We start from the raw sequence: 25511 nt of genomic DNA on the forward strand, positions 1-25511 counted from the left end.
ACAGCAGAGTATAAATAGATACAAATCCCCGGGTTGCGAGTGGATTCCAGTCTTGAGGCTGTTCGCAAGTTGATTTGTATGCAAGTCGAAACTTAATGCAAAACGATGTAAAGGATCCATTCATAAATAGAGGAAATGGTTGTATGTCAGCGCTTTGAAGTTTCAGCCTCGTATGAGATTGCATTTGTAAATTAGGGGCCCCCTGTATACATCTTTCAATGCTGTCAAACACCTGTGCTGTACACTTTTTAACCTTTGCTTTTTTCTGTCTTTCAGAGTCATTCGTTAATTTCCCCAGCTGCTTCTGGGGTAACGTGAACGGCCGGAGATCATGGTCCTCAGTGATTTAGGTAGGAAAGGGCACAGTGGTTCTGAAAGCAGGTTTTAGGAAGCTAGGCACAAGATTCAAAAGCAGACCTCTAAAGCAGTAATCTCAGGATTACTGTCACTTCCACGTGCTCGTGAGCATAGAAATAGGAGAATTGGACAGTTGAATTCCAGGCTGGAAAGCTGATATAAGAAGGAGGGCATCAGATTTTTTAGGTTCGGGGATGTGTTCTATGGAAGATGGCCTGGATGTTCTATCCACAGAACGGGACTAGGATGAATATCCTCACAAGCTGGAGGGTTTAAACTAGGTTGGCAGTGTGGAGGACACAGATCCCTGGGACAAATTCTTGAGTCCAGGCTGGGAGACAGATAATTATTGGGTGACCGTGACAGACAAGAAAAGCGAAGGTTAGAACATGTGCAGTGAGGAGCTTGACAGTGTTAATATGTATATAAACGCAAAGAGTATACCAAATTTTTTTTATAATGGGGTAGTGTTGCATTATTGATTGAACAATCAACTTCAGCTGTCAGGAGGCATGATACACTCAATGAATCCTCATATGTAAGTTGAGTTCAAATTAAAACAGGGCAGTCACACAACTAGGAGCATATTGGAGACCTCCAAATAATGAACAGAACATTGGGGAGCAAGTATGGAGGCAAATTGATCACTGCAAAAGCAATTCAGCTGTCACAACAGGCAGATTTAACTAACTTAAAATGAACTGTGATACAAGCAGTATGCAAGACGCAGAGGCAGAATATTGTCAAATTGAATTCAAAGGATTTTTTTTACTGGCATGTAACATTTAGACTCATAGAAATGTTCAGCACAGAAACAAACCTTTCAGTCTAATGTGTCCTTGCCAACCAGATGTCTTAAATTAAACCTGTCTCGTTTTTCAGCACTTGGCCCGTATACCTCTAAACTCTTCCTATTCATATACCCATCCAGGTGCCTTTTAAATGTTATTGCACCAGCAGCCTCCACTTTCTCTGGTAGCTTAATCCATACATGCACCACCCTTTACAGGCAACAGTTGCCTCCCAGGTCCCTTTTAAATCTTTCCCCTTTCACCTTAAACCTATGACCCCTAGTTTTGGACTCCCCTACCCTGGGGAAAAGATCTTTGTCTGTTTACCCTATCTATGCTCCTCATGATTTTATAAACCTCTGTGCGGTCACTCCTCAGCTTCTGACGCTACAAGGAAAACATGCCCACTCTCTTCAGCTTCTCCATGTAGCTCAAACCTTCCAACCCTGGCAACATCCTTGTAAATCTTTTCTGCACCCTTTCAAGTTTCACAATATCCTTCCTATCACAGGGAGACCAGAATTGCACACAGTATTCCAATAGTGGTCTAACCAATGTCCTGTATTGCCACTGCACAGTCGGAAATGACATTGGGCAAGTGAATGAAGATGCAATAAGTGGCCATTTAGGGGTAGAGACTGTGATAAAGTTAGATTTAGCATTGTTATGGGGGGAAAGAACTGTTAAAGTTCCAAATTTTATGGTGCTCAGAGGAATCTGCCAAAGGTGAACTGGATACAGCTACTTGAAACAAAATCAATAGCGATATTCAAAACCAAGATTCTGCTAGTTCTGTGCAGACATATCAAAATAAAAACGGTGGTCCTGCCAAATCTAGAGACCTCACCACCACCACCCCCCTCCCCCAACTCGTCAGATATATACAGGATAAGATAAGGCAAGAAAAGAAAGCTTATGACTATCACACAAAGTTCTTTGTGCAGAAAGCTGGACAAGTGTAAAAAGTGAAACAAGAAAGGAAATGAGGAATGCAGAATGAAGATCAAATACAATATTGAATGTTAAAATGAAAAGAAATGCAAAGGTCTTCTATCAGTGTATGAAAACCAGAATATTGAAGGAAAGATTAGGACCTATCAAAAATAATCAAGATAAGTTATTCATAAATGAAGATGATGTGACAGGGTCCTTAATGAGTTCTTTGTCTCTGTCTTCACAAAGGAGCAGGAAGATGCAGACATTCTAGTTGAAGAGGAGCAGTGTGAAATATTAGATGAAGTAAGTATAATGTAAGAAGTACTGACATCCTTGAATGTGGATAAGTCACCAGGGAAAAATGGGTAGCGAGGGAGAAAATACTGGGTGACGTTTTAGAGAAATGGAGGTCTGTCAATGTCTTTTCATTGTTTAAAACAGAGTGAGAATCGATTCTCAAGATAAATTATCGCTTGGGAAGGCATGCATTGACAAGGATTGTCAGCATGGTTTTCTTCAGCAAAAATCGAGTCTATCTTGCTCAAAAAAGACCTCAAATTCGTACCAAGAAGGATTGTTGAGGTAATCTTGCAGCCCACATGTGAGAAATGTCCTGGGAGTCAGACCTCAGTATTGCACAAGTCCCCACAAATGTGAAATATGACCAGTATAATCACTAGGAAGGTTAGTTCACCTGACTGACCACTGAGGCGAAAAGAAGCTTTCATTATGTTCTGTTCGTGAACAAGAAAACTGAAATATTTATTTCTAAGAAACATGTCCTTTATCAGGTGGCATTATTATGAATTGTGAAGATGCATACTGAAACTATACCACCCATGAAATCCAAACACATATATGTTCATTCACAAATAGGTCAGGCAACGTAGACAAGGTAGATATGTTTATGGTGGGTGGAAAATATAGGCAGAAAATGAATCAAGTTTGTGGATCAAGGGTCCAAATAAAAAGATATGAAATGGGGTGACTTTCTAAGAGTTCTTTGAATTTTTGGTGATAGTTGTTGTGGACCAGGCCAGACCCCCCTCAAAACATTTCAGGAAGGTTGCCCAGACCCTAACTTTTCTAGTTTTGTTGAGCAGGTGTTTGGATGGTTATTCCAGGAGTGATGCAGCTGGTCAAACCATTCGGTTTTAAACAAAACACAATTTATTGACAGAGTACTGAATGCACCACCAACAAAACAAACCAGCAAGTAGGATAACTTAACTACTTTAAAACCCAGTTGACACTATCACAAATTAATAATGCTGTCCCAAATACTTGCAACATCCTCATAAGCACCCCTTTGGCAAAGAAAGTCCAATCAAACACTGGTTCTTACCATAGAGATGTCAGTGAGAGAGACAGCGAGGGTCAGCCGAGAACTGTCTCTTTGACCAGCAGCCTCAGAAACTGCTTGCTAAAACCAAACCAAACCAGAGAAAAGCGGAGCTGGGAGAACTGGCCACTTCACTTTCATTCAGAGAATTTTGACAGTGTGGAAACAGGCCATTAGACCCAACAAGTAAATGCTGACCCTTTGAAGAACGTCTCAATCAGTTCCATGTCCCTTCCCTATTACTTGACATTTCCATCGACTAGTGCATCTAACTGACCCATTCCTGAATACTATGGGCAATTTTTGCATAGCCAATCGCCTAATGTGCGCATCATTGGACTGTGGAAGGAAGCACACGCAGACACGGAGAGAATGTGCAAACTCCAAACCGAATCGCCTGTGGTTGGAATTGAACCCGGATCCCTGGTAATGTGAGGCAGAAATACTAACCACTGAGCTACCATGCCGCCCATAATTGAGCCTATGGTGTAAGTGTATTTTTTTAAACTTGAAAGGCTCTTGACTAAGGCAGTATCTGTTGGCTGCAATCAAATTGGCCCTGAAACCCACTCAAACCAGCCCATCAGAACTTCTGTGAATGAGAGTGAGCCAGCAGACTTGCTTCATGGGCTTTTGGACCTCTGAGTTCAGAGCCAAAACTACCACTTAACCAATCCAAAAGCTGGTGCTGGGCAGTTGCTTTGTATTTCAGTCCAAAAGTACCTGATGCCAGCTAGTCTTGTGCAAATATCAAATCCAGATTCTCCCTGAAATGGCATGTACTTGTGCAATCAATGAGTGGACACAATGTAGTTGCCTTTTTCCTTTGAGTTGTTAAAAAGAAACAAGTGGATCTTTGTCTGTGACAAAGCATCTCAAATTTCCATTTTCTAGTTTGTATTTCAATAACATGATGTCACCCTAAAAATCATAACGTGAATGTTGTCTGTATGACTTTTACTTAACCCATTTGATAAATTCACAAATTGCATACTGGTCAGAAAAACCCATAGGATAGAGGTGAATGCGGTGAGTTGAATCATAATTGGCTCAACAACAGGAAATGTCAGATTACTCTGAAATTTGCAAGTGAGGCATATCGGTCAGTTGGTTGGCAGCGAAGAGGATAGCCGTCAATTCCAGAATTGTACCAGTTTTTGGATGGAAGGATGGCAGTTGAAATTCAGTCTGGAGACGTGTGAGGTATTTCATTTGGGAACGCAAACAAAGCTAGGCAATTGATAATAAATGGGAGGATGTTGGGAAAGGTATAGGAAGTGAGGAACCTTGGCATTCATGTACACTGACCTTTGATGGAATGTTTGCCTTTATTGGACAAGTTATGCAATGCAAAAGCGGGTATGTAATGTTGGAACTGTATGAAACAGCTGGTAGGTTACAGCTGAAATTACAGGAAAGACATAATTGTATTGGAGAGAGTACAGAGAGGAATGACGTGGATGTTGCCAATGAATGAGAATTTCGCCAATGAATGAGAATTTCACCAATGAGGCATTGTTTGATTGGCTGGGAATTTTTCCTCAGAGCAGAGGAGGCTGGGCAAGATGTTACTAAACCTGAAAGGGTTCTGAAAAGACTTAGAAGGATGTTGCCAGGGTTGAAGGGTTTAAGCTACAGGGAGGCTAAATAGGCTGGGGTTTCTTTCCCTGGAGCGTCGGAGGCTTAGGGGTGACCTTTTAGATGTTTATAAAATTATGACGGGCATGGATAGGGTGAATAGTCAGTGTCTTTTTCCCAGGTAGGGGCCTCCAAAACTAATGGCAGAGGTGAAAGGGGAATTATTTAAAAAGGACTTCGGGGGCAACCTTTTCATGTGGTAAGTGATGCATGTACGGAATAAGCTGCCAGAGGAAGTGGTGGATGTGGGTACAGTTACGACATTAGGAAGGTATCTAGATGTCAGGATGAGTAGGAAGGTTTTAGAGGGACATTGCCCAGATGTTGGCAAATGGGAATAGATCAGTTCAAGATGTCTGATCGGAATGGACGAGATGAACTGATGGATCTGTTTTCGTGCTGCATGACTCTAAAATACTGAGGGACCTATATACAGTAGAGTGGACTGAAATGTCAGTCATCAGGTTCCACAGATTTAAAGTGATTGGTGTACACAATATGGGGTATAAAAGGTACCTGGATTTGCACCTGAAGTGTAGTAATCTGTTAGGTATGGACCTGGTGCTGGTAAATGGTATTAGATGGGGAGGGGTGTTGGGGGCTAGTATTTCTTTCAGCTGGCACAAAGACAATGGGCTGGATGACCTCTATGTGTTGTAACTTCTTATGGCACTACCTTAAAAAATTTTGACCTGTGTAGAGCCTTTTACGACCAACAGATACCCTAAAGCCCTTCACATCAAACCTTTTATTAAGGTAGTCTCTGTTGCAATGTAATAAATGTGGTATCCATCTACACACAGTCATCTCCCATAAACAACAATGGGGTAGTGACCAGCGGACTTCATTCTTGTGATGTTCATTGGATAATAAATATTGGCCATGATACAGGGTTGAAATCCCCTGCTCCTGTTTGAAGTCGCACATCTGGACAGAGGAATGGAACTGGCGTCATGTGTGCTATCTGCTTCCTGGCTGAGTCGAGAACACTTGCATAAAGTCATTGCTCAACAGTCAGTGCTGTCACTTGCACAGACTGAGTCACCAGCAAGTTGACTTCTCCACTGTTACAAAATATCTTCCAAATCCAACAGACAGGCCTTGGCATTTTTATCTTTGGATGGATTCTGAGAACTCTGTGCCAACAACCTCCCCTCACTTTGCAGTGAAAGAAATCATGTTAACATTGAGGAATCGCCAGCTTGTACTTATTAAGCTATTACGTGCAGCTTTTTGATATTTGAAATCTGGCGTGTTATTCTTGAGTGATTTCTTAAGAAAGATGACTCGTAAGTGCCACCCTATACACTCATGGAGTGGTTTTACCCCACAACTATAATAATTACTGTCAAGGGCAGTGCTGTGAAATCCATTTTTTGTAAATTATTTTAATTTTTGATATCAGACAGCATTCTTCATTGGTAGATCTTTTGAGCATCTGGCTTTGGTTTTCCTCTGTTAGCTTGGCTGAAATCTGTGGCTGTCAGTTGATTTTTATTTTCCATATACAATGGCAATTTCCTCTTCAGATTGCCTTGGTTTTGGGAGAGACTGGGAAACTGCAATAAAAGCAGGATTTTCTCTTGTATATTCTCCCATGGGATGTGGGCATCTCTGGCCAAGCCAGCAATTGTTGTCAGTCCCATTGCAAAGATGACAGTAAGCTGCTGCCATGGCATGTCACAGTTCCCCCAGTACCTGTACACTCTGCAGTCATGTTAGGGAGGGAGTTCCAGCACTTTGAGCCAGTGACAATGAAGGAATGATGCAAAAGTTCCTGGATGATGTGTGACACTCAGCTAAAGGAAAGTACACCAAGGTTGTCTGAAAGTGAAAGGGTCGTCGATGGTGGGGGTGTTGAACATTATGGGGACCTCCTTTCTGTTGGAATTCTGAACACGTCAATAGAGACCTATGTTGTTACTGTCATGACTATATTAGCATCTATAAACTAATCTGATCATTTTTAAGAATAACTTCTAATCCTCATCAAAGTGACCTCTAGTTTACTTAAGGCACAAGTGACCAGGTGGTGTGTCGGACTGTAGAGGCAAAAGAAACATAATGAGTTCCATTGGCACAGCATGAGCCCACATTGAAGTGAACGTAGCAGGATTTTGAGGTTTGTTCGGCACTGAGATTTGATAAAATGCACTTTCTGAACTGTCTGCTGAATGGATAATCTCTTCTAAGGAAATTTTTAAATTGTGCACGTAAATGCACAACGAGACCAGACTAGTCTGAAACTATGCCCCAAGCAAGACCCTATACCTGAACACGCAGTTACTGAGAAATTATGCAGCTAGATGGTAGCTCTTGGTAACTGGATAAACAGGCAAATAATGAATAACTTGTATTTACGTAGTGCCTTTCAAGACTGTAATGCATCCCAAAGTGCATTAGAGTAGAGACAGTGTGATCAGATAGTGACCACTTGTGCACAAGATGCTGCTACATGTCTCAGTGGGAGAAACAATTCGACAGTGAATTGGGTGGGTTTATTGATAGTTGGTTGATCGTTTTGTTGAAGACTGCTTGAATATATTTTGTATCCACCTTGGTTTAATGTCCCATTTTAAAGACCGCACCTCCCATAGAGCAGTGTCTCCTGTACACCGGTTTGTCGTTAAAGACTGTAGATTGATTTGAGTCTAAAGCTGCCTGACGCAGAAGTTCAACGAAAATTGACGATTTTTAAAAAATGATTTGTTCACGGGAGGAGGGCATCGTGGGCTAGGTCAGCATAATGTGTTGCTGGTTGCTGGAGCCTTGGACTTGACATTCAAGAAGGACAACCAGTCGTGGGGCTGAAATCAGATAATTCCTTCATCATTATTCCTGGATATGTCCTGTACCACTAGCAGAGGTGGTGTCACAGTGGTAGACAGTCAGGGAGTTACCCAAGGAGCTCTCAACATTGACTTTGGACCCCATAAGGTTTCATGGCTTGAGGTTAAACATGAACAAAGAAACTTCTTGCACTTTACCATATACTGTCCTTCAGCTGATGAATGTTGATGAACACTTGGAGGAAACCCTGAGGTTAGTAAAGGCACAAAATGTACTCTGTCAGGAAATTTAAATGTTTACCACTGAGAGTGTTACAGCAGCTGCACCACTGATCGAGCTGGTCAGATTCTAAAATACAGAACTGCTAGGCTGGTTCAGCAGCAAGTGCTGAGGGAAGCAGTAGGAGGGCAGTTCACCTCATCCTTACCAATCAGCAGGTGACGTATTAGTAAGAGTGACCATTGCACAGTCATAGTGGAAAGAAAGTCAAGCCTTCACATTGAGAATGCACTCCATCGGGTTGTATGGCGTTACCATCGTGAAAAATGGGACAGACTTTGAATAGATCGAGCAACTCCAGACGAGGTATCTATGAAGCGTTTTGGGCCATCAGCAGCAGCAGAATTATATTGCAGCACAATCTGAAACGTCATTGTCCACCATGTTCCCCACTCAACCATTACGATCAAGCCAGAGGATCAGCTCTCGTTCAATGTAACAGGAAGTCATGCCAGAAGTAGCACCAGGCATACCTGAAAATGAGGTGTCAACCTGGTGAAGCTGCCAAACATGACCACTTGCATGCCAAATAGCATAAGCAGCAAGTGATAGGCAGAGGAATCTCACAAGCAGCAGATCAGATCTAATGTCTGCAATTCTGCCACCTTCGGTGAATGGTCGTGCAATGAAATAAATGATGGAATAATCCAACATGCAAGTGCAAAAGTAAGCTGAAGTGGCAAATGGATGATCCATTTTGGTCTCCTCCAGGGGTCCCTAGTCTTCAGTCAATTTGATTCATTCCAGGTGATGTCGATGAATGGTTGGAGACAACCGGTACTGCACAATCTATGCGCCCTGACATTGTTCCAGCAATTGTACGGAAGACTTGTCCTCTCGAACTTGCTTCTCCCCAGCCACATTCCATTTGCAGCACAGGCATCTACTTGACAATATGGAAAATTGCTTTGGTGTGTCCTGTACACAAAAAAACAGGACAAATACAATCCACCCAGTTACCACCCCATCGGTGTACTTTTGATCATCAGGAAAATGATGGAAGATATCATCAACAGTGCTGTCAAGCAGCATCTGCTCAGCAATAACCTGCTCAGTAACACTCAGTTTGGGTTTTGCCAAAGCCATTCCATTCCTTACCTCATTACAGCCTTGGTTCAGGCATGGACAAAAGAACTGAATTCTAGAGAAGAGTTGAGAGTGACAGCTATTGACGCCAAGCCCGCATTCAACTGTGTGTGGCACCAAGGAGCCCAAACAAAACTGGAATCCAAGGAGCCCAAACAAAACTGTAATCAACAGGTCTTGGGTCCTTCATGAATTGGAGTCTAACCTGATACAGAGGAAGATGGTTGTGGTTGTTGGAAGTCAATCACCTCAACTCCAGGACATCTCTGCAGGAATTCCTCAGGATGGTGTCCTAGGCCCACCTATCTTCAGTTGCTTTATCAATCACTTTCCTTCCACCATAACGTTAGAAGTGGGGATGTTAGCCGATGATCGTGCAACGTTCAGTGACATTTGCAACTCCTCAAATGCTGAAGCAGTCCATGTTCATATACAAGATTTGGACAGTATTCAGGCTTTGGCTGACAAGTGGCCAGCAACATTCAAAGAAAATTACAGCACAGGAACAGGCCATTAGCTGTCCAAGTGTGTTCCAGTCCAGATTGTCCATCTAAACCATTTCAACTGTGATCTCCAGCATCTGCAGACCTCACTTTTTACCCGAAGATTTTAACCTACTGCGAATCCTCTTGCAAGGATGCCTTCCTTGAAGAAGCTCTCTTCCTCCCTCTCATTCCTGATGAAGGGCTTATGCCCGAAACGTCGAATTTCCTATTCCTTGGATGCTGCCTAACCTGCTGTGCTTTAACCAGCAACACATTTTCAACTGTGATCTCCAGCCTCTGCAGACCTCACTTTTTACCCGAAGATTTTAACCTACTGCGAATCCTCTTGCAAGGATGTCTTCCTTGAAGAAGCTCTCTTCCTCCCTCTCATTCCTGATGAAGGGCTTATGCCCGAAACGTCGAATTTCCTATTCCTTGGATGCTGCCTAACCTGCTGTGCTTTAACCAGCAACACATTTTCATCTCAACCTGTCAACCATTTTCGAAAGAACAAATGCGCTACAGAAACGCCAGGCAATGGTTATGTCCAAGAAGAGGCAATCTCACCACAGCCCTTTGACATTTAATGATGTCACCATAATTGAATTCCCCACTGTCAACATTCTTCGGGTTATCATTGACCAGAAATTCAACTGGATTCGCCAAATAAACAGTGCTTACAGAGCACGGCAGAAGCTAGAAATACTGTGGTGAATAACTCAACTCCTGACTCCCCAGTTCCTCCCCACTATCCTCTAAAGCAAATTCAGGAATGTGATGGAATACTCCCCTCTTGTGTTACGACACGGCGGTGAACCCTTCTGTGAATTAAGTCAAACATCCAGGAAATCTGTTAAAATATGAGTGACAGGGAGCTCCCCAATCCCACTGTTTAAAGAAAATAACATTAATTTTTTTAAACTCTAAATGTGAGCATTAAACAACCATACAACCATTTACAACCCCAATACCCCTTTCTCTTAACTGCTTATTCTCTGCCTCCAGCTCCAGAACACTATGCGGTTCCAATAAGACACTTATTAAAGTTACATCAACTTAATTTCAGAATCTTTGGTGTCTTTTTCTTCTGGCTGAAGACCTTCCTGGATCATCTTAGAATCAAACATCCCTTGTGTGGAAACGAACCATTTGCCCAACAAGTCCACACCAACCCTCCGAAGAAGAATCCACCCAGACCCATTCCCCTATCCTATTACTTGATATTTACCATGACTAATGCACCTAACCTAAACATCCCTGAACACTATGGGCAATTTAGCACAGCCCATTCACCTAACCTGTACATTTTCAGACGGTGGGAGGAAACCAGAGTAGCCGGGGCAACCCATGAAGACATGGGGAGAATGTGTAAACTCCAGACAGATAGTCACCTGAGGCTGGAATCGAACTTAGGTCCCTGGTTGTGAGGCAGCAGTGCTAACCACTGAATCACCGTTCATTTACTGCAAATGTGTTTCATATGAAAAGATATCTTTGATTGTGTTTACTAATTTCTTGGGTCTCTCTTGATGGCAGTTGCTCTCTTTCCGATTTTCAAAATGCCTGCTTTTTATATCCCCAGTATTGGATCATCTCATTGGTTTGATGTTGGCAAAACAATAAATTCAAATGTAATTGGGTTCTAGTATCAAGGGGCATAATTTAAACTGGTTAAGTTCAAATTGTTGTCAAAACAGAAACCAACAGTCAGGTATCCATTTCACAGCCAAATGTTACATGTTTTAAATTTTCCAGTCCACGCTGGGGCTGCTACCTAGTCATATACACAGGTGCTTATAAGCTCTCAGTTCAGAACAGCATTTACTCTCTCTTAAAGGTACAGTACACGCCTTCAACTTCATAACACTTGAGAAGTGCAGCTCCAGCAACACTCGAGATGCTCAACACCATCCAGGACAAAGCAGCCCGCTTTATTGGCACCATATTCACAAACATCCCCTCCCTCCACTGCCAATGCTCAGTCGCAGCAGTGTGTAACACCGACAAGAAATTCACTCCGTATCCTTCGACAGCACCTTCCAAACGTCTGACCACTGCCATCCAGAAGGAAAAGGACAGCAAATACATGGGAACACTGCCACCTGCAAGTTCCCCACAAATCCAGTCACTTGGGAATATATCACCATTCTTTTGGTGTTAATGGGTCAAAAATCCTGGAACTTGTCCATAAGTGCATTGCAGGTTACTTACAGCGTATGGACTGCAGTGGTTCCAAAAGGGAGCTCACCATCACTGTCTCAAGAGGCATCTGTGGACAGCAGGCCAGCCAGTGATGCCCAGTTCCCACAAATGAATTTAAAACAAAGTAAAACTCTGAGAGCTAACAATAACTAAAATGGAGTATAAATTGGGTAAATGTCAAATTATCTAGTTTGGCAGGAAAAGAAAGCAAAAAAAAGTATATGACTTAATAGAGTGCAAAATTCCATGTTGTAGAGGGATCTCAGTGTTGAAGTGTATAAGTTGTGAAGTTACTGCGCAGGATACAACAAATAATTGAGAAGGCTGTTGGACTTCCTGATAGAAATTGAACATAAAAATAAGAGGTTATGCAGGACATTGGTGAAACCTCAGTTCAAATACTGTGCGAAGTTTTGGTCTCCTTAAACAAGGGAAGATGCAAATGCATCGAATCAGTTCAGAGGAGATTTACAAGATTGATAAATGGAAGGAAGGGGTTGTCTTATGAGGAAAGGTTGTACAGGCTGGGCTTAATTCCCCTGGAGTTCAGAAGAAAGAAAGATGACCAATTGAAGTTCTGACTTAGTTTGACAAAGTGGTAATAGAAAGGATGTTTGCTATAGAAGTTGAGTCTGGAATTAGGGAGCAGTTTTTAAAATTAGAAGTAGCACTTTGAGGACAAAGATTAAAATTATTTTTTCCTGAGGTAGATATATTTTTGTTAAACAAGGGGATCTAAGGTTATTGGGAGTAGGTGGGAACATAGAATTGGAAAAATAGACTTTTCAGCCTTGATCTTAATAGGTTTGAGGAGCCGAATGACCTGCTTCTGGGAATCCTACTGACATACGTTCAGCACGGATGATCTCTGCCTAGATTTCATGATGCAAGTTTTCCTAAAGCTGGTGAGGACCAGGAGGTCAGTGCAAGAGGGGAAAAGAAAACTCTTGAAAGTGGCTCTTCGGTTACAAATTTAATTGTATGTATGCTGTCACCGTAACCTCAGTGAAGTTATTGGCTTCTCTGGCTTTCTGTTATCGACCTATCCCATATTTTTTCATCCTGTTCTGTTTTTAATCTCCATCTCTCCCTAATTGTTTCTGGAGCAAGTCTGTCAGATCATTGTTTCCAAAGTGCATCCTTAGCTGTCTTTCTTTCTCTAACTGTCCTTCAGTATCTGAAAAGTTGATTTGGACTTTAATATAATTTTTAAAGAGTTTGAAGGGAGCCATTGGAAAGGCCAGTATTTGTCGTGTATTCTGAATTGCATTTTAAGTGAGTGACTTATGATACAATTTCTGAGAGCACTTGAAGATTCTACTCCATTGCTGTGGGTCTGGAGTCACATGTAGGCCATGGCGGATTTCCTTCCCAAAAGGACATTGGTGAACCAGATGGGTTTTTATGATAATTGACTATGGCCTTTTGAACAGCTTTTAATTGCAAGTTTATTCATTAATTGCTGTTTAAATTTTACCATTTTTTGGTGGGATTTGAACCCGTGGTCATAGAGCATTAGCCTGGGGATTAGTTCAGTGGCATTATTACAATGCCGCAAGTTGTCCATGAGTAGATGGTCTTTCAGAAGTCCAAAGGACTTGAACAGCAAGATAAAAGGCTATGCATCATGCATGTCAGTCACTGCTTAATTCCCCAGGGTAGTATCCTAGACCCAGCAGTTTCATCTGCTCTAACAGTGACCTTCCATCATTATAAGATTAGAATTTCATTACTTGCTGATGGTTGTGCTGCGTTCCTTACCATTTGTGACTTGTCAGTTTCTGGATCAGTCCTGGTCCACTTGTACAAGACCCGGTCAATGTTTTGGCTGATGATATGATGATAAGCCGTAAGTGACCTTGATTCTTTACAAAGGCAATAACCACTTCCATTAAAAAAAAATCTCATCCCTTACCCTGACATAACAGATCCTGAAACTTAAGTGTACCTGCCATGTACAAGATGTATTCACAAGAGCAGATCACAGGCTGGTGGTTCACCACCTGATTCCTCAAGCATTTTACACCACCTCCAAGATAGAAGTCAGGCACGTGCTAGAATATTTTTCACATCCTTAGATGAGTGTAGCTCGAAAAACACCAAAGAAACTCAATTTAATCGATGCCTCATCCACCATCTTAGGCATGCAGTCCCTCTAGGCACTGCAGCATAGGAACAGACCAGAATGGTCAGGACATACTGATCCGTCACTTAGGTGATCATGGCTGATCCTTGATCTAATTTTGGTTTCCTATGCTTACCTAATATCCCTCAACATCTTTTATCCTCTAGAATAAAATATTAAATATATTCAGTGAGTCAGCCTCTACAAAATACAGTGATAGAAAATTCTACAAGTTCTCCACCCTCTGAGTGAAGACATTCATCCTCGTTCTAAATAGGAAGTGGTGTACCGTGTGTTGAGACCATGATCCTTTGTTCTGGACTCCCGAGCCAAGGGGAAACATCACTCCTGCAATTCGTCTGTCTAGCCTGTCAGAATTTTATATGTTTCAGTGTGATCCTGCCTTGTTCTTCGAAACTCAAGTGAATACAGACCAAGGGAACCACAACCCTCACCACTCACTCAGAAGGACGAGGGCAGCAGAAACATTGGAACACCAGCACCACAAGTTTGCCTTCAATTTACACACCATCCTGGCTTGGAAAATTTCCCTTCTGCATACCATATTAGACTAGTTGGTCATTTTCAGTTTGTGTGTAATAGACTTGTGTAATCTACATGCATTAAGGGACATGCAGAGAAGGTGAGAATGCAGAGTGAGATTGCAGATCAGCCACGATCTCAGGCGTAACAGGCTCAAGGACTGTTATACCACTGTCATATCAATTGGAGGGAAAGACCTCACACAATAAATTAATGTTTTAAATCAGTGATGATGTTCTGGACCTGGCACACCCAATGAAGTATCTGCTGTAATTTAGGATGGATTGATCACTGGCTTCCTCCCTCCAGCTCACAATGCCATGTGGCCCAGACAAGTTCAACTTGTTACCACTAGAGGGACACCTCACATTTCCTTCAGGGAACTGGCAAAGTGCCATCTCTGTGAGAGAAAACGTTATGTGGCACTTTCCACAGCAGCCGCGCTCACCCATAAAATTAACATCTCCGAATAAAGTGCAGTCTTCTCTCCGTCATTAGGAAACAGTGGCCGATTTCAGCTGCACCAAGCTAGGAACTTGTATTATACATTATGCTTGCAGACCTGTGTTAGGATCATTCTCTGGCTCTGTATTTTAGACTTCTCTCAGAAATGCCTGAAAGCCCTGCTCCCCGAATCACCCCATTTGTTTTGTTGGAAGCTGTTTTGTATTTGGGAGGAGTCTTTAAAGTGTCCGGGAGACAAATGATAGGGTTGACCGTTATCTTTGAAGCACCACAGCCCCTCTGACATCTACCTGAACCGAGAGAATGTGCAGATGGTAGGCCTCCTTAGGTCCCACAGGAGTTGAGCTTTGCCAGTTTGTTAACTCAGTGTGTTTTGAACCTGGGATCTGACTGTTTGAATCTGTTTGCGAATACAGCCAGTGTAAATCTGGGAGCGGTGAGGAGAAGCTCTCTTTCTCATGGATCCTGTCCTGCTCTGCATGGGGAAGTCTTGGGGTAAAAGGATGTGAGCCTGAGACAATTCACCCCTTCAGCTTGAGTCTACATGGTTTTCTGGCTGGGAGTGGGTGGCAGTTTAGAGAGACGGGGCACATTAGGTCCAGGATATGTAGTTCCGACTCCTGCTGAGCTGAAGGGAATGATGTCAGCGGAGGGCAGCTGAGGCTTTGAGGCCAGCAGTGCAAGAATCAATCTCAGGAATAGTCAAGTGTGCTCCTGAGTGAGTTCTGCCTTTCATTTGAAATGTCAAATAGTGTGGACACAAAAGGTACTGCATCACTAGAAGAAAAGTGGGAATGTTCTTCCTGTTATTGCAGCCCACGTTTTTCCTAAATCGACAGCTCTAAGAGATGTTTTTTTTTCCCCAATCCCCAGCATCCATTGTTGTGTGTTGCAGGTGTAAGACACAGTGAATGAACAACGAGTGCATAAAACTTTCTTCATGTTACACCACCAGGAAGCAAGGAAGCACCCGAGTGGCCAGTGGCAGGCAGGGCCCTTCTCATCAAAGGGATGGAGACGATTATATTGCTCTGAGTGGAATTCGGCTGTCAGATTTCCTGCCCTACAGCTCCCTCGGTGGTGTGATACCTCAGTGGTTAGCATTCCTGCCGCACAGCATCAGTGGTCTGGGTTCAATTCCACCCTCGGATGAATGTCTGTGTAGAGTTTGTGCAGTCTCCCTGTGATTGCTTCGGTTTCCTCTGGGTCCTCTGGTTTTCTCCGACATTCCACAGATGTGCTAATTAGGTGTACTGGCCATGCTAAATTACCCATAGTATGCAAGGGAAGGAGGGATGCTTTTTGGAGGGTTGGTGTGAACTCAGACCGAATGGCCTGCTTTCACACTGTAGGGATTCTATGATTTTCTTCAGTCAATTTAATTCACTCCACGTCATATCAAGGACCTGCTGGAAGCTTTGGATACTGCTAAGGCTGTGAGCCCTGACAACATTCTGGCAATAGTACTGAAGGTTTATACTCCAGAACTGGCCATGCCCCCAACCAACCTGTTCCAGTGCACCTGTAGGACTCGCATCTACCTGACAATGTAGACAATTGTTCAAATATGTCCTGGACACAAGAAGCAAAGAAATCCAACCTGACCTAGAACTGCCCCAGCAATCTACTCTCAATTGTCAGTAAACTGATGGAAGGGGTCAACAACAGTGCTGTGAAGCAGCAGCTGCTCAGTTATAACCTTAGTGATGCTTAGTTTGGGTTCCACCAGGCCAGTCAGCGACTGGTCCAAACACAGACAGAAGAGCTGAAGTCCAGAGGTGAGGTGAAAGTGACTGTCCTTGATATCAGTTTCTCATTTGACCAAAAAGCCCTGACAAAACTGGAATCAATGGGTATGGGGGAAACTCTTGATTGTTTGAAGGCATAACTGGTGGCACATTGGAAAACGGTTGTGATATTTGGAGGTCACTCATCTCAGCTCCAGGGCATCTCTGCAAGACTTCCTCAGGGGAGTTTTCTAGTCCAACCATCTTCAGCTGCTTCGAGAATGACCTTCCCTGCATCACAAGATCAGAAGTGCAGATGTTCGCTGATGATTGTACAATGTTCAGCACCATTTGTGACCCCTGAGATCCTGAAGCAGTCCATGTCAATATGCAGCAAGATCTAGACAATATCCAGGTTTGAGTTGACAAGTTGTATTACAGAGTGCCAAGCAATGACCATCTCCAACAACACCATTGGATCATTGACATTCAATAGTGTCGCTATTGCTGAACCCCCCCAATATGCATACCATAGAATCATAGAGCCCTAACAGTGTGGAAGCAGGCCATTCGGCCCATTGAGTCTACACTGACCCTCCAAAGAGCGTCCCATCCAGCCAGACCCGCTACCCTGTCCTTGTAAACTTGTATTCCCAATGGCTAATCTACCTAACCTGCACATCTCTGGATACAGTAGGCAATTTAGCATGGCCAATCCATCCGAACTGTACATCTTTGGACTGTGCACCTGGAAGAGACCAACACAGACACAGAGACAATGTGCAAGCTCCACACTTTGCCCAAGGGTGGAATCGAACCCAAGTCTCTGGCGTTAGTAGGCAGTAGTGCTAATCACTGTCCTGCCATGCCACCCCTAAACCCCTAGTTTACCATTGACCAGAAACAGAATGCTTAGCCATGTAAGTGCTTACAAGAGCATGTCAGAGGTAGGCATATTGCACTGAGTATCGCATGTCCTTATTTCCCAAAACTTATCGATCATCTGCAAGTCATAATTAAGGAGTGTGATTAAATACTCCCCACTTGTCTGGCTGAGTGCAGTTCAGACAACACTGAAGAAGCTTGAAACCATCCAGGACAAAGCAGCTAACTTGATTTGCACCGCATGTACAAACATTCACTCCTTCCACCATAGATGCTCAGTAGCAGCAGCGTGTACCCTCTACAAGATGCACTGCAGAAATTCACCAAGACACTTTGGATAGCACCTTCTAGACCCACAACGCTTCCATTTAGAAAGACAAAGGCAGCAGAAATGTGGAAACACCACCACCTGCAAGTTCCTCTCCAAACCACTCACCATCCTGACTTGGAAATATAATGCTGTTTCTTCACTGTCACTGGGTCAACTTCCTGGAACACCCTTCCTATCGGCATTGTGGGTCAACCTAATGGACTGGTGCAGTTCAAGAAGGCAGCTAACCACCACCTTCTCTAGGACAACTGGGGACAGAAAATATATGCTTCCTAACCAGCGACGTGCACATCCCATGAATTATTTTTTTAAAAAGTGCTTCATATGTAATTAACCTATACGTTGCATACTATTAGTCAGTGAAGACTGCAGTCCACCACCCAGCCAGAATCATTGCTGACTGTGGATGCTCAATCACAAGAGGTCTTTTGAATTAGGGTTGAGTCAGCAGGTCCTACTGGGAAGGTTGCTGGTGCCTTTTTCATGCCAGTAGCATGCATCAGTGGCACACTTGAGCAGCAGCGCAGGGCATGGAGCTACTACACCTCCAAGCTGCCAAAGGTCATGGGGGAGACAATGGTCAGCATTTTCCTCTGAGCCTGGAGAAGCTTACTATTGAGCACCAAGTCTACACCGACTCTTCACTTTGCTGCTGAGACAGCCATCTTTTAGGTGAGCATAAACCTTATCTTCTCTGTGGAGTAGATATAGAGGGACCCATGGACTATTCAAAGAAGACCTGAACTTGACATGTGGTCAATACTTATTGCCTCAACCAGTGCCTTAAGCAAAATACTTTGTGGCCGTTGCTGTCTGTGGGAGCTTGCTGGACATGGATGGGCTGCCGTGTTTTCCCTGAGGCAATACTGACTGCGGTTAGAGGTCCTTTGCACAGCGTATTTAGGATGTACTGAAGTTGGGAAAAATTGGAGAAAAGCAAAATTTTTCACTTTTCTTCCTTGACCTAATTGCATCCAGTTGTGGTTTGGGGTGATTTTGCTCTGGCCCTGTGATGACTCAGTAAGAGTGCATGGCGGATTATTTGCACACAGCAACGAGGGTGAGTGAGCAGTTTTTGACATCATTGGTTGGACACGGGGAGGTGAGTGTAGGCACGGTGAGGAAGCGATATTGGCCAAGGAACATGGAGAGCTGTCCTCTTCTTCCAGTCCTTCCACAGCGCTTTTCACCTCTGATTGAGACCATAGCATCTCCTACAGAGGATTGAGTGTGTTATGGGCGGCACTGTGGTTAGCACTGCTGCCTCACAGCACCAGAGACCCGGGTTCAATTCTTGCCTCAGGCGACAGTCTGCTGGGAGTTTCCACATTCTCCCCGTGTTTGCATCGGTTTCCTCCCACAGTCCAAAAATGTGCAGGTTAGCTGAATTGTCCGTGCTAAATTGCCCATAGTGTTAGGTGAAGGAGTAAATGTAGGGGTCTGGGTGGGTTATGGGTCGGTGTGGACTTGTCGGGCTGAAGGGCCTGTTTCCCCACTGTAACTAATCTAAGAAAGTTAGGGTCTGGCTAAATTGGAGTTCAGGTTTTAAAATTCCAGGAAATCTGCTCATCCTCAATTCCATTCTTTACTAGATTATTAGCTTAATGTGTTTATTATTACAAAGATGCCAAAGGCTTTGGGGTTGAAAGCTTTATTTGATTTAAGTAATCACAGCCACTTGGCTGTACTCGAGCAGCAAATGGAAAATAAACAGATCAATTAAATTCAGTTACCACGACCGTAATCCTTCAATTTACCGTCCTCCATTTTCTTGTAAAAGTTTCTGCTATTACTTACATCAAATTAGCCTGAAGGGTCTTGGCATTTAGTAATGATAGATTATCCTCTTTTGAAACTTCAATCGAACAGAATTATTTGAGGTGTCATGAATTGCAACATTTGAACAAAAATCGCAGGAGCTCTGTAATTCAGAATCAAATGGCAGCGATTGATTGCAGGGCCATCCTGGTATTGATTTCAACATTCATTCACACTTAATATGGTGGGGTGTGGGGACTCCATTTGATGCCATTAGCCTTTGAAACAGTGGCCAGGTTAGCTCCTCTCTATTTTAAAATTACTGTCCTTGTTTTCAAATTCTTCCCTGATGTTGACCCCCCCCCCCCCCCCCCCCCGCCTCTTCTCCTCTTCTCCAAAGCTGTATCTTTGGTCAAACCTTTGGTCAGCTAATACTGCTTAAATGCTTCAATTTTGTATTTTTTTGCCGACACTCTCTTAAGATATGATTAGATTTGATTAGATTAGATTAGATTCCCGACAGTGTGGAAACAGGCCCTTCGACCCAACAAGTCTACATCAACCCTCCGAAGAGCAGTCCACCCAGACCCATTCCCCGACACCTAACACTACGGACAATTTAGCATGGCCAATCCACCCTAACCTGCACATCTGGGCTGTGGTAGGAAACCGGAGCACCCGGAGGAAACCCACACAGACAGGGAGGAGAATGTGCAAACTCCACACAGGCAGTTGCCTGAGGCAGGAATTGAACCAAGTCCCTGACACTGTGAGGCATCAGTGCTGACCACTGAGCCACCATGCTGCCCTTGGGCATTATGTTACTACACTAAAAATCATTTGCATTTATATAGTGCTTTGCATGATCACCAGAGTGGTGAATGGACAGATTTTGCAGTTGTTGGAAAGACAGCAGCTGAGTTGAGTGCAGCAAACTCTCACAAATAGCAATGTGATCATGACCAAATTATCTGTTTTTTTTGGTTGGGATGTTGACTGAGGGTTAAGTATTGGTTCGGACACTGGGGAGAATTCAGAACAGTACTGTGAGATCTTTCTTGTCCATCGGTGTAGTAGGCAGATAGGTCTTTGGTTTTAACATCTCATCTGAATGGTGGCTTCTGTCTTGAGTATAGAGGGTACAAAACATTTCAGTATTGGCTGTAAATCAGGAGATGAAAGGAAAGTGGTAGCTTAGCAAATTTAGCATCATACAGAAACTGGTACGAAGGAATCTCATGCAGCTTCAGCCTGACAAGTCTTTGGATCCAAGTCGACTTCATCCTGGAGTTGTAATTTTCCAAAATTCCCAAGGTTGAGAAAAGGTTCCTTTGGACCGGAAAGCAGCAAATATTCAAGAAGGGACCGGGGTGGAAAACAGGAAACTATAGGCTGGTTCACTTGATGTCTTTTGTGAGGCAGTTGTCACATTTTCGTCACATACTTAGGAAAACTCAAGGCAGTTGGAAAGTGCATGGCTTTGTCCAAGGGAAATCATGTTTAACCAATTTGTTAGACTTCTTTGAAGGTGTAATGCTTTGTGAATAAAAGAGTGCCAGTGGATGTATTGCACTTGTTTTTCCAGAGGGTATTTGAAAAGATGCCACATCAAAAGTTGTGGCGGAACGTAAAACCTCTTTATGTGTAGGGTATAACATATTAGCATGAAGAAGATCAGCTAGCTCTCAGAAAACAGAGTTGGTCTTATTGGCAGGACTTGACAAGTGAACCCACAGGATCCAAACTTCTCCAGTGTCCACAATGAGGGAAGTGAGGATGTAAGCACCTAAATCCCAGACAACACCAAGAAAAGTAGGAAATTATGCTGTGAACAAGATGTAAGGAAATCACAGGCAGATATATAAAGTTAAGTAAGTGGGTATAAATCTGACATATGGAGTACAATGTGGCAAAATGTGAAGTTGTTCACTTCAGCAGGGAGAATGAAAAAAGCAGGGTATTACTTGAATGGAGAATGACTGAGGAATTCCGAAGTGTAGAGGGACTTGTGTGGCTAATGCATGAGTCACAAAAGGTCATAGTGCAGGTACAGCACGTAATCAAGAGGATGAATGAGATTCTCACCTGACGAAAAGAATTGCATGTGAAAGTGGGCATGTCATGCTTCAATTGTACAGTAAATTAGGGAGGCCACATCCCAAACAGTGCATGCAGTTTTAGTCTCCTTACTGAAGGAGAGACATCAATGCTTTGGAGACAATTCAGCGGAGGTTACTGGATTGATACTTGGAATGAGCTGTTGTCTTATGAGGATAATTCAGACAGGCTTGGCTTGTACCCAAAGTCACGGGCAATTTTTCTGAGTACCCCAGCAAAAAACAGTGCTCTTTGCACTTGTGGCACCAAGGGTGGAGAGTTTGAAAAAGAAGTTTTGATGTGCCTTGAAAATATATTCTGTTTTTGAGGCTTTTCTTACAGTACTTAATGTGACTCCAGGATTCCCCTTATTCTTGTTATTGAGGGAATCCAACGAAGGTTCAACAGACTAATTCCTGGGATGGCAGGATGGACATGAAGAAAGATTGGATTGACTGGACTTGTACTCACGGGAATTTTAGAAGAATTGGGGGGGGGGGGGGGCGGATCTCATAGAAATGTGTAAATTCTTGATGGGACTGGACAAGCCAGTTGCAGGAAGGTTGTTCCCCATGTTGGGGAAGTCCGGAACTAGGGATCACTATGTAAGAATTAGGGGTAAGCCATTTAGGGGACTGAGATGAGGAAGAATTTTCTTACTTAGAGAGTTGTGCACTTGTGGAATTCTTTCCCACAGAAAGCTGTTGGGGCCAGTTCATTAGATATTCAAGAGGGAGCTGGACTAAAGGGATTGGGTGCATGGAGAGAAAGCAGGAGTGGGATACTGAAATTGCATGATCATCCAGGATCATCGTGCAGGTTCAAAGGGCCAAATACCCTGCTCCTGTACTTGTTTTCTATGTTTCAAAGTGCTTTACAGCTAATGAAATAGTTTTGGGGTTCCGTCACTGTTGTAACTGCATGCTGCAAGCTCCCACAAACAGCAATGTGAAACCAATCAGGTAATCGTGTTTAGTGATGTTGGTTGAAGGATAAATGTTGGCACAAAGCTTGAAAAGGAGAGAGGGTAACCTGCTCAATTCCTGACACTTGGTGTTTCCCATAACGTCATTGTCATCGGTATTCCCATGACGTGGCATTTATGTGTTCTGTCCTTTAACCCAATTTCCAATGACGCACAGGAGTTTTCTTTTGTATAAGCATTGATAGAGTTGAACATCAGTTAAGTAAACAGCTGAACAGCTTGATTTAGTATTTCCACTTGGGAGTAATCATTGGCAAGCCAGCAGAACTGGATGTGATGTTGTGAAGTGAGTCAGATGTGAAGGAAGCTGTGAGCAGATGAGGAGGGTGCATTGACTGGAAATTAATTATTTCTATTTCTCTTTCTTCACATGTCTTCCAGCTTTTGTCTCCTGTCACTGATCTGCATAAAATCAAGGCAAGATGTATTGCGGGAAATGGAGACCACATTGGTTTCTAAAACTGGTCATATTTTGAAAGACTGATCTTATTAGCCTGTCACATTTTGTTAACGTAAAGGCTACTTTATGCTGTTTAACTCATATTGTAAGTGCCTGATGTATTAATCTCAAGAAACACTCCTTTGTAATCTTGAGATTATAACACAGGATAAGATCTCCCAAAGGTATAGTATTGCCTTCTTGGGCTCTTGCACCTGTCACCTTTCGTCTCAGTGTAGCTTAAATAATTTGTGTCATGTGGGAAGTTCTGGCAAGGTCAGTATTTTTTGCCCATCCTAATTGCCCCTGAGTTGGTGTTGAGCAGTCTTCTTGAACCATTGCAGTCCACATGAATTCGGTCCACCGGAACATTGTTTAGGAGGAGGTACCAGGATTTTACCCCAGAGATGGTGAAATAATGGTGATACACTTTGAGCACGGGCTGATGTAGTTTGAAGAGGAACCTATGGGTGGTGGTGCTCCATCCATCTACTGCCCTTATGCTTTTAGTTAGTAACATTCCACAGACTCAGAAGACACTATCCGAAGGAGCTTTATTGAGTACATCCACTGCTGCCACTGTGCTTTGGTGGACTAAATGCATGTTCAAGGTGCCAGTGGGGTATCAACCTTCTTGAGTGTTGTTGTGGAGCTGCACTCATCCACGCAACTGAAAATATTTCATCCCACTCTTGACTTGTACCTTTGGTGATGGACGGGCATTGAGAAGTCATGAGATGAGTCAGTCGTTGCAGCTTCTGTTACGAGAAACTATTTGTATGGCATCTTGCTACATAGCCAAAAAAGCAAGCTATGCACTGTTGAGGCACGTTAAAGGAAGCATCCAATTATATTGACTCAAAAGCTACAATGTTCTGATTGTTGGTGAAGCACAATGGTGGGAAGCTGAGGTTTTTTGACTTGCTTCAGAATGGAATTGACAGAATGCCCAATAATCCAGCTGCCAGCTGTGGCCTTCTAGGCTGAGGGTGTGTGAGCATCGAGTTAATTTGGGGCTCACTTTATACTTGACTAAGGTACTAGAGGTGTACGTTACTTGAAGGGAAGGAGGGAAAGTTGCCTGTTTTGATCTATTTATTTAAGGAGGGATATTCTTGCATTGGTGGCAATTCTGAGATCGCTCACAAGCCTGGTCCTGGAGAGATTTGAAATCAAGGATGAGAATTTCAAAATCAAGGCACTGTTTGATTGGGAACCACTGTTGGTCAGCGAGTATGGGGTTAGTAGCTCAGTGGGACTTGGTACAAGTTAGAAAACAGGAGAAAAGTTATTGATATGATTATGGTTAGGATGACTGTAAGACTGCAGACTGGCAAGAGGAGTGTTGAAAGAGGCTACAGAGACATAGATAAGAGTTTAACAGAGGTTAACAGCACTAAGTCATGACATGGACTCAACTGATTTCTGGGATGAAGGGATTGTCTACTGGGAAAGGTTGATCAGGTTGGGCCTGAATTCTGGACAACTTATTGTAACATACAAGCTATTTTCAATATGGCAGCACAGGAGGGTTTCTGAGCCAGAGCTTGTCTGTTCCGACCACTTTCTTCTTCCCTTGTGTTTTTCTTTTTTTCAGTTTTTCTTTTCTCTACTTCCCTTCTAGAGGCAGCGACTGGGGTCTTTGGCGATCGGCCGCAAGTTGGCTGGTGTGCCAAGGCTGGAGTCTGGCGGTCGACAGCATCACGGCTTCTTGGAGGTCAGGAGTGTGGTAGAGGCTGGGAGCAGGACTCTAGCTGTCTGCAGTGGGGCAGCCGGTGAGGCTGGATGGCGGTCAGCAGCGAGATGGCCAGTGAGCTTGGATGGCCAGTTGGCGTGCATGATCTCCTGGCACGGCGGTGGGGGAGAGATCGAGCCCTTGTAGGGAGTGCAGGCCCTCTTGGGGAAAGTCCAACATGGAGCATCTGCAGACCCTTGGCTAAAAAAGGACTGTAAGTTTGAACTTAAGCTTTTATTTTAATCAACTACTTTGTATGGAGAAGAACTGTAATGTTATACTTTTAAACTAGTTACTTATTTTTCTACTTGAACCTAACATTTTGTACCTAAGTACCTTGTACCCAAGATGGTGCCGAGAATGGCAACTATGTACATTCCTCACTGTACTGCTGTGTCCCTGTACTTGAGTACATAAAATCTGATTTCTAAGATTTGGAAGGGACCTGAAGGGTGAATACTGAGAATGTTTCCCCGTGTGGAGGGGAGTCAACAACTTGAGACAGTCTCAGAATA

General features: G+C 43.3%; 1 long non-coding RNA gene across 1 annotated transcript; it reads left to right on the top strand.

Annotated features, from left to right (window-relative positions):
- The first annotated feature begins 275 nt into the window (after nt 1-275).
- LOC132836865 (uncharacterized) lies at nt 276-24968 on the top strand. The gene is made up of 3 exons (XR_009647402.1): nt 276-350; nt 2331-2387; nt 24886-24968. It is a non-coding gene; the product is annotated as an uncharacterized LOC132836865 (long non-coding RNA).
- Nucleotides 24969-25511: the final 543 nt, after the last annotated feature.

This window comes from Hemiscyllium ocellatum, chromosome 48, assembly GCF_020745735.1.
Source record: "Hemiscyllium ocellatum isolate sHemOce1 chromosome 48, sHemOce1.pat.X.cur, whole genome shotgun sequence".
Taxonomy (NCBI): domain Eukaryota; kingdom Metazoa; phylum Chordata; class Chondrichthyes; order Orectolobiformes; family Hemiscylliidae; genus Hemiscyllium; species Hemiscyllium ocellatum.